Here is a 10114-nt window from a genome sequence, read left to right as displayed (position 1 = left end):
GATTAATATAAAAAAATTCCATCAGACAAAAAACATAGATCATTATTACAGCAGAAACAGCTTCCCCCAGAGTACTCCTTGGGATGAGACAAGGAAAGAATGAAGGGCATAGTTTGTTCTAAACATATAAAATGAATTTTGCCTGTAGTCATTCTTCATATAGTTGAATACCAAGCATAATACTAAACCAAATACAAATGTATTAATATCATTTTGCACATTGTCAAGGTTCCTTAAGTATTTACTTTCTCTTGGCAAATTAATCTTTTTCAATCTCTTCTCTTTCAGCAGCTAGACAATGGAAAATACAATACAGTGCAGTATAGTGAATGCTAATATTTATGCATGCATAGATGTGCATACATATGTATATGTGAAGCATGTGAAAACTATATGACATGAATCCTAAATGGGAGACATGTACTTCAATTCTGCATTTAAGTATTAGGCTGTACAACCTTACTCTTGTCTCTTGCACAACTGAGCCTCCTCCTTCTGACCAGTAGTTTCATTGTTCTTCCTGAACAACCTGGCCATACAATTTCATCTCTTGGTTAAACTGAGGTAAATCACTCTTGGACATTTGAAACGAGAATATTGAGAATCCCATATAGAGAAAGGAGAATCAGAGCACTGATTCTTGCCCATCATTCAGATTGCAGCACCCTGTGGAGTGCTCACTCTGTAGGTGTGTTAAACTGCTGTATTACATAAATGACTGAGGAAGGTGAGGTTGGGAAAAAAAGCTTCTACTCAGCTGCTATCAATTTGGACATTTAATAGTATCGAAAAGTCCAGTGGGATATTAATACTCAGTAATTACTGGACAGATGACTGCAATAAAGGTGGGAGGGGGAGGAGAATGGGGAGGGATGGATATTAAACAGAGGATCTTAGCATTACTGTATAACTGTGACCTGGAATGGTTTGAACTCAGAAGTGTTAGGTCCAACATAAAGCTATTACTCTTGTGAGACTGTCATTCCTCCCCAAAACACTACTGTCAATGATTATATACTGGCTTTATCATTGTCAATTTAGTAGCTTTGAAACATTTTGAATCCCCAAGAGTTTCAAATGAAATAAGTGGCTGTAGTTATATAATAAAATCATACTCAAGCTCGTATTATCTGTCACAGATAATCAGTTTTAAATTGACATCAAACTAGCCAAGACTTTTTTTATTACAATTAAACTACTATAACAATGACTTTTAATATTTAATAAGCTCGTTGTAGAAGTCCAGCTTTTAATTATTTTCGTGTCAGCCAGTACCACCCTCTCAGCTGCTCTCTGTAATGGACAATTTGCTTCATTTTATGTTGTAGGTCAACAGTGGGGCTTTAATTTCCCTAGCAGACATATTAAGGACCCAAGGATGTAAGAGTTAATCACTCTTAAATGCATACCTTGATGTATCCTAGGTTTATGAAAGACATCAGGCTGCTCTATGATATATATACTATGAAATGCTATGTATTCTAGAAAATGGACTGATTATTGCAATTTGCTCAATGCATTTTTACTTTGCCTTAGCTAGACAAAACAAAACAAAAACAACCAAACACCCTCACCCACCGAAATCATCAACAGTCTCATTAAGCATGCTTAAACTTTAATAAGTATTCTCCTATTCTGAAAGACAGCAGTTGTCAGAAGCAAATTTGAGGAGGGGATGACACAGGAGAGTACACACACATACAAATAGGCTGGCATCCCCCATAAGAAAATGCAAACAATAATAAAAGAAAATCCCAGGTCTTCTCCCAGGTACATATCGATGTATGTAGATATCTGATTCCTAAGGAGTGAATGAATTCCTTGTTTTGCTTTGCTTGCACTCAGAGCTTTTGCTTTACCTAGTAAACTATCTCCCACTTGTACCTCTTTGATTCTTTACCCCATTTCACCTGAGGAGACTGATCTAGCAGCTGTGTGGTGCTGAGCACCACAGGCTGAGCTGCCTGCTGGGTCCAAAAAGGACCCAAATATGGGCCTTGAAGGGTTTGAGACAGATGACAGATGATGACAGATTTAATTGAGTGTGGAGTGTACAGAAAAAAATTATAAATGTTATAGCTCTTTATCTGTTAGTTGGTGGGCTTCTGTGCTTGCTACAGGGATTGCTTACCTTACTGTATGTAGCATTCCGTGCTTATTAGTGGCTGCTTTCCCTTCTGCACTTTGCTCCTTATCATTTTGCTTTGCTGTGCCTGGGAATATTCTGATAACAGCCATGGCCATGTGCCAGGGCTGGCAGATGGCCAAGGCATTTCTGTTGTTCCTGTGCTGCTGTAATGGACAGGCTGGAACTCCAGAGTGAAGTCTAGTCAGAGTGACTGTGACCTGTGGATGAGTCTGTGTGGGAGCACATACACTTCAAAATGTCTGTGGCCATGGATAAGTCCACTCCAGAGCAAATACAGCTCGAAGCACCTGTAGCCATGCAGAAGTTCATGCCATAGCAGGTACACCTTGCAGTATCTGTGGATTAGGTCATGGAATAACATCTCAAAGTGGCTCTGGCTGTGGATAAAAACGTGACTCAGCAGGTGACTGAAGGGACCTCTGAAGGGACTGTGACAAATGCAAAAGGGTCAAACCACAACAATCAGGAAGCATTTCTTTACTGTGAGGGTAACAGAACAATGGAACTAAAGAGGTTACCTAGAGAGGTTGTACAGTTTCCATTCTTGGAGATATTCAAAAGCCACTTGGACTGTGTTAGTGGATGTAGGCATCCCTGCTTGAGCTAAGAGGTTGGACCAGATGACTTCCAGGGGTCCTATTCAACCTCAACCATTCCATGATTCCTAGAATCTATAATAATAAAAGCTTGTAAATATAGAGTTTTAGCAGTTTTTAATAACATTTTTTCTATTAATTTAAGCTTTATTTTCACTGAAAATTAAACAATAAATTGGTTTGAGACAGATATTTAGTCACACTGTTTCTCAATAGTCATATGTTTGCTAAAAAGAAGACTTAGAGTTGCTGAAAAAAAAAGTCATACTGTTAAAGCAAATTTACTCAATCTACAAGATGTTATAGAAAAAGTCCTGGTCTTGCAGAAGAAAAATTAGTGCAATCAAAGGCTATTTGCTAAGGAAAAAATGCTGCAAACCAGGAAGGATATATCTAGAGAGCGGGGCCAAAAGACAGTCAGTTCTATGTCTGTGATAATGACAGCTATTCATCTGCCTGACTTGAAATCCTGAAAGCCCAGCCAAGGGAATTGTCTTTAAAAAGTGGTTTGGATTGACCTATATTTAAAATACAACCTTACACAAACATATCTCAACCCAATGAGAATTATTTTGGAGCACAGGAAAGGTTTAAGTTTTGGTTTCTTTCAAAGAAAGTGAGTCAGCAAGGGAGTGCTGATGGAATTGGAGATGTTACCACTTTCTTGCTTATTATTTATTTCATTTACTTCTTTTTCAGTCTCTGTGGGAGACCTGTACTCATATTCTTCTTTGCAAGAAGCTATTTAGACTTCTGTCTAAAGAAAATACACTAATACTATTTGCTTTATTTGAGTAGGTGTATGCTCTTAATCTCTTTTACTGCTGTTATACTTTGAATAAACTATTAAATATTAAGTAGAGTTTAGGTGTCTTATCTGTCAGGAAAGAAAAGTAACCATCAGGCTCTTTCTCTGCTCGTCTGTCAGTGTTTTTTTGTTTGACGACAGTAGAAGTTCTTAATTTGCTGCTGATTTTTGTATCTAATTAGGTTCTTTCTTTGTGGATGGATAAACAAAGGAATAGATTTACAGTTGCTGTATTACAAACCAGAGTACTAAGCATTTTTTCAAAAGGAAGAAATAATGAAAGCATTAAAGAAAAGGATAAGATTAAGAGAGAAGAATAAAAGAAAATGAGTAATTAAATGACAAATAGCCTCTCTAATAATAGCCATCAAGTAAAATATCTTGTGTAATAAGCAAATCCCATACACAGTGAAGAGGCAGAAAGAAGAAATCCCACAGACTATCTACAGATATTGTGAAGCAGTTCAGTGATTGTTCCATATCTATGAGCAATTCGTAAGAGACACTATAATCACGTGAGAGAAAAATAGAGAAGCATTGAAGGTCTGACCATAGTTTCTGAATCTCACCATCCACTTCAGTGTTGGGCAGAAAGTATCTCTGTTCTGTAATTATTTGCCTCTGATCTGGTTAACTCAGTGAACTCAGTACTTATTCTTCAGCTGACAGATGGACCTATTAAAAGTTTTCACTGCCTTACTCTCATTTTTAATTTCCAAAATCCAAAATGTATATTCCCCAAATACTCGTAAACAAATTAACTGCCTAAAAGTTCTTGACATTCTGGATGATTTCTGATAAGCAGAATGGCTAGCAAGTAACCTGTCCAATGGACTATAACAAGCTTCTCTCAAAAAGAAATAATTTTTTTGTCTCTGAGTATCTGAGTATTTAGGTATGGCATACAAAGTTAACAGCTTCATGGCAGTTAACTAGAGAGATCACATTAAAAAAAAAAAAAAAGTACTGAATGCCCTCTAAAAATAAATGACAGAAATAAGTTGTGTCAGGAACAAGTCTTTTATATCTCAGGTAACATACAGAAACAGAGAGTAAGAGAATAAAAGGGAGCAGCCATAATCTGTCATATACTTTTGGGAGAAAAAAGATTGTCTAATTGTACTGGGTCTACGTAGCAAGATTTTGGTAGCGGGGGGGCTGCAGGGATTCTTCTGTGACAAGAATCCAGAAGCTGCCCCATGCTAGATAAGGGCCAATTTCAGCCAGTTTCAGCTAGCTCCAAAAGGGACCTGCTGCTGTTCTGTACCAAGCCATTAAGCCATGCTGTTCATGCGTCTGTGAGACCATTTTTAAGAAAAGGAAAAAAAATAAAAAATAAATTATAAATAAATAAATAAATAAATAAACAGCAACAACAACCTGCTGCACAGCAGTTGCTGGGAGAACAAGGAAAAGTGAAACCTCAGACCCCAAGGTCAGTGCAGAAGGAGGGCAGGAGCTACTTCAGGGCCTGTGGAGAGGCCCCTGGTGGAGCAGGCTGTCCCCCTGCAGCCCATGGGTCCCACATGGAGCAGATCTCCACGCTGCAGCCCATAGATGAGCCCCCAGTGGAGCAGGTGGATGTGGCCTGGAGAAGGCTGCGGCCCATTGAGAGCCCCCGCAGGAGAAGGCCCCGGGTTGGAGCTGCAGCCCATGGAGAGGAACCCACACCGGAGCAGGGGTCCTGGGGGGAGCTGCTGCCTGTGGGGGACCCATGCTGGAGCAGTTTGCTCCTGGGGGATGGACCCCATGGTATGGAGCCATGTGGGAGCAGTTCTTGAAGAGCTGCTGCCTGTGGGAAGTCCCCACAGGCACAGTTTAGGAAGGATGGCATCCCGTGGGAGGGACCCCACGTGGAGCAGGGGCAGAGAGTGACAGTGAAGGAGCAGCAGAGACAAAGCGTTAGGGACTGACCACCGCCCTCATTCTCCGTTCCACTGTGTTGCTTTGGGGGAGGAGATAAAATAGTGTTGTGCAGTCCCCAGCATGTACTGGTGCCTGGGGTTGTTCTTCCCCAGGCTCAGGTCTTTCCACTGCTCCTTTTTGAACTTTATGAGGCTCCAGTTGGCCCATTTCTTCAGATAGTCAGCATCCCTCTGGATGACAGCATGACCCTCTGGTATATCAGCCACTCCTTCCAGTTTTGTGTCATCTGCAAACCTGTGAGGGTACAGTTTGCCCCAGATCATTAACGAACTTCTTTAACCAGATTGGACTGAGCATTGACATCTGGGGTACACAGCTTGTTTATGGCCTCCAAGTAGACTTTGTTCCACTGATCACCACCATCTGGGCCTGTCTGTTCAACTAGTTCATCTCAATGGGTTTATCCAGACCATTTTTTCAGAAAATTATCCTCCTTCTTTTATATGATAGATAATTGATGATGACAATTAAAACAAACAAACAAACAAACAAACAAACAAACAAACAAACAAACAAACAAACAAAAAGCCTGTTCTGCTTAGTATCAGAGGGTGCATACAGTGCTTTGAACAGAACATTTTGTATATTTTTTGGTGGATTCTGCTCAAGAGATACTGGCTTTCCAATGCTTAGATAAATGCTTTAGTTCTTGAGGATTAACAGAGGGGGTATATCACAAGAGTTCTTCCATATGAAAACTGTCAGTTCATGTGTCTTTCTGTGGATTTAGTTCATTTTCTCTTGTGAAGTTCTGTAGACTGGAAGACAGGTCAAACATATATGAAAAATATATGTTTTCCTACTTTTTTACAGTTACATAGTTTTTAAGTTAAAGGAAATCTCATTTGTTATTACTTCATCTCTCCTTTTCTGCAGTGAACTTTTCTCATCTTTTCTCATCTTTCCTTTTCTGCAGTGAACTTTAGTCAAAAGCAGTATGGCATGCTGTTTTATCAAAGACAGACATTACAGACTCGACTACAATTTTCAGTTAATCATATGAGAAAGAAAAGAACTGTGAGGTTTCTTCTTCAAAGCATCTTTTTTAAATTATTTATTTCTTATATTTATAGCTCGTAAACCTGATCCTACTTAAGCTTTCCCATTTGACATTAGTGTCCTCTACATTCAGAGGCTCTGTATATCATCGGGGTTTTACCCTAGTGCTTACATACACCCTTTCTGTGGATTAAAAATAGACCATTTTACTTAATGAACTGTAATATCTTGTCTCATCATAGTTCAAGTCAATATTTGCAGTATGACTTCTAGTTGCTGAAGTATCAGATATTTTTATACTTATTTCATATTGGTTAAATGCAATTATCTATTAATAATCTAAAAGTGTATCAGAGGTCAATTATGTATATGCATATATATGAATATATATGAAAAGGAGGAATGTAAATTCTGAGGCAATTTGGTTAGGTAAAATATTTAGTCTTGTCAGTCTTAAGATTTTTTTTCTTTTTTTTTTTTTCTTAATCTATTCTTAGAACAATGTTAGCAGTTGGTAAATCATCAGAAGTAGGTATCCAATGGACAAAAATGACAGTGCAAGATTACAATTTACCTCTTCATTACAATGAAGAGGTAAATATTGACAAAGTCAGTTTTAGAGGAAAAGTAGTTTTAAGCTTTCACTTAGTTGTACATTTCTTCTGTAAGCCATCAACAGTCATATAGCTTAGAATTAGTGCATTCTCTCTAGCCACTATATAAAGCTAATTAGACATGAATTGATCTAAAAAGTTGGACAGAAATTAGGGTGATAGAAAAATACCACCTGTTTAATTGAATAACTATACTCTATAGTTCTTTACTATAGTTCTATACTCTATAGTACTCAAAAAAAAAAAAAGTCATTGAAAGTTTCTGAATTAATCAGGTCTCAGCAGAAATTTCATTCACCTGGACATGACAGTAATTTGACCCTTATACTTCTAAATTCAATCTTGCTATTTAAAATATTATTTGATGACTGTGTCCATAGAATTTCCAAAAACAACCAGGTAGCTCCTTTCTTACCCAAAGACTTCCTAAAAACAGTTAATCAGGTCAACTTATCCAGCAACCTAGATTACAGTATGGTTGAAATGAAGAGAAAGAGGCTGTCCAGTTCAGCTGAAGAAGCTGCATAAAAGAGGTGAGACATCAAGTTGTCCATGCATTTCTCCTTTTTATAGAGGGAACTCAGAGCTACTAACTCAGATCAAAATATCCACAGTTAGAGAGGCTGAGTCATATTCCCAGTCCCCTTTGATTTTCTACATGTTTACAAATTCTGAAGTCCCAGGAGATAAATGCCAGGTCTTTTGCAAGACCCAGTGGGCTGTGCAAAATGAAGGCAATTCTTAAATTCCCAGTGGAAGCCCTAAACCAAAAGACATTTTCAATTTGACTTCAATACGCCAGAAAGGAGGAATGAGACCCTCACAAAACTCAGTAATTGCTTTCTGATGTGGGGGTGAAGTTAGCACAAACCTCCTACATAATAATGAAACGGGTAGGGTGCTTGCTCTAGAAGCTATAGGCCAATGTTCTATTCCTCTCCTGCATGAATACCCCAAATATATATGTGGCTTTTTTTAGATTTTCTTTCCTTTTCTTACACTTCCCCTGTATTAAGGGAAATTACAATAGCACCCTGCTGATCTACTTCAGGCTAAGGGAAAGATTAAGCTCACTTTCATACCTAAAGTACGTCTTTGGTGATAAACAGTTGTGTAAGCCAAAGAGCATTTGTTTTTCAATAGTACCTTAAGTTGCCTGAATTCAGTCAAAATTATTTGAACTGTTTTTTTCTCCATATCTGAACATAACAAACACTGTGATTTGAATTGCAGTCTATTCAACCTCATGTAAGTTCTATGCAAGTTCAAATTTAAAGTCTTGTCTGTGTGTTGAGTACAACAATATAAGGTATCCATTGTTTCCTTCCTATAAAATAAATCTATTCAAAAAGGGTTTTTAGTTCTGGGGGGAAGATTGGGGGATAGGAGGTAGGAGGAGAAAAGGAAAATGCAGCACGATAATTAAAGAAATTGCTCAGAAATGAGAAAGCTGTACTCAGCTCCCTCATCTGCTTCAAGGTTCTAGAGTCCATATCTCCAATTGCCACAAAAATCTTTAGTATGAAGCCTGTTCAGTTCTGTTCCTTTGTTTCAAGCGGAGTGCCCATGTAGCCAGGATTTACAGACTCAGAAAATTGACTCAGCCCTTCATGAACTTGAATATTAAACAATATGTTGGTCTTTTTGTAGACAAAACAACAAAAAAAAATTGCCTCCCACAGCACTGGTTGTTAAAATTTGCAGAGAAGAAAATCATAAATATTTTAAAAGTGAAAATGAGAGTCTGGAAAGCTAGACTAAAATTTTCAAGATATAATTCTTTTTTTTTTTTTTTTCTTATTAAATGTTCTGCAAATGCATGACAGAGAAGAACATAACATATAAGATGCTTTTAACAATGAAGTTTCTATTGATTTTGATAAATCAGTACAAAGTTTACATCTAGTCTACTAAGTGGTCCAAAACTTCTCAGAATTTCAGGTAAATTTTTCACTTTTCCAGGTTTTACCCTAGGGTTATTAATGGCAATTTTGTTTTGTTTACTTTACTTTACTTTATATTTTATTTTAGTAAAGAAAAGTAAGGTTAGCTACTAGTCTGAAAATTAAAAATTAAATTGGTCTTTAAAGGATCGATTTACAAGTGAACTTTAGTGCCTGGCCCATTTCAGAAATTTGCATCCGTCATCCATCAGTGTTATTTGCACTCAGTGGTAAAACCAGAAGTTAAAAAGGAAACAGTATATCCATGTAAAATTAATTAAGTTCAGCCATGACCTCATTACATTGATGGAGTGTACTGCAGCTACCTGAAACAAAAACAAATTTATTTTGATTGCATATACTTCAGTTTATGAAAACAACATATCTCACCCAAGTCACAGGATTTGAGGAACATATATATGGCTTTTATTCCAAAGTTCAGCTTGCATTTATATTATGAAATGGAATCTCTCTTGTTCTTTTTGAGTCTGTGACACAAACATTTGATTTGCAATGAACGCTGCATGATCAGTTCTTTGGCAGAGGTTTCATTTAATCGGATTTAATTTTAAAGTTCATGTATGTATTAACATAAGTATTAAAACCATCAGAATACTCTCTACTGACACCCTGAATCCTGTTAAAAAAAAAACAAAAAACAAAAAACAAAAAAAACAGACAAACAAACAAACAAACAAAAAACTATTAATCTCAGGGAGAACTTGGTAGAAAATATATATTTTTTTCCAGTTCACTAAAGCATTTGGAATTTCAGCAAAATTCCTAGACAGCAATGATATATGATACTCTGACTACAGCCTTGGAATTACTAGTCGTTGGGAACATGAAGTAAGAAAGCATTAAATCCTTCATATAAGGGATTTAATCCAGGTCTTCTACATCCCAGATAAATATCCTTTCTACTAGGTTGCTTGTTCTTCTGGGATTTCTCTTCTTCACTTTTTCCTGCCAGAAATTCTATCCAAGAGCAGGGAAACCTTTCCAAAAGTATTTAATTGAAACCAATTCAATGCAGCAAAAAGGCATAGTTGGAAGAAAATGGCATTTTCAGGGGACAA

The sequence above is a fragment of the Anas acuta genome, chromosome 1, assembly GCF_963932015.1.
Source record: "Anas acuta chromosome 1, bAnaAcu1.1, whole genome shotgun sequence".
NCBI lineage: Eukaryota > Metazoa > Chordata > Aves > Anseriformes > Anatidae > Anas > Anas acuta.
This window is presented reverse-complemented; position numbering follows the sequence as displayed.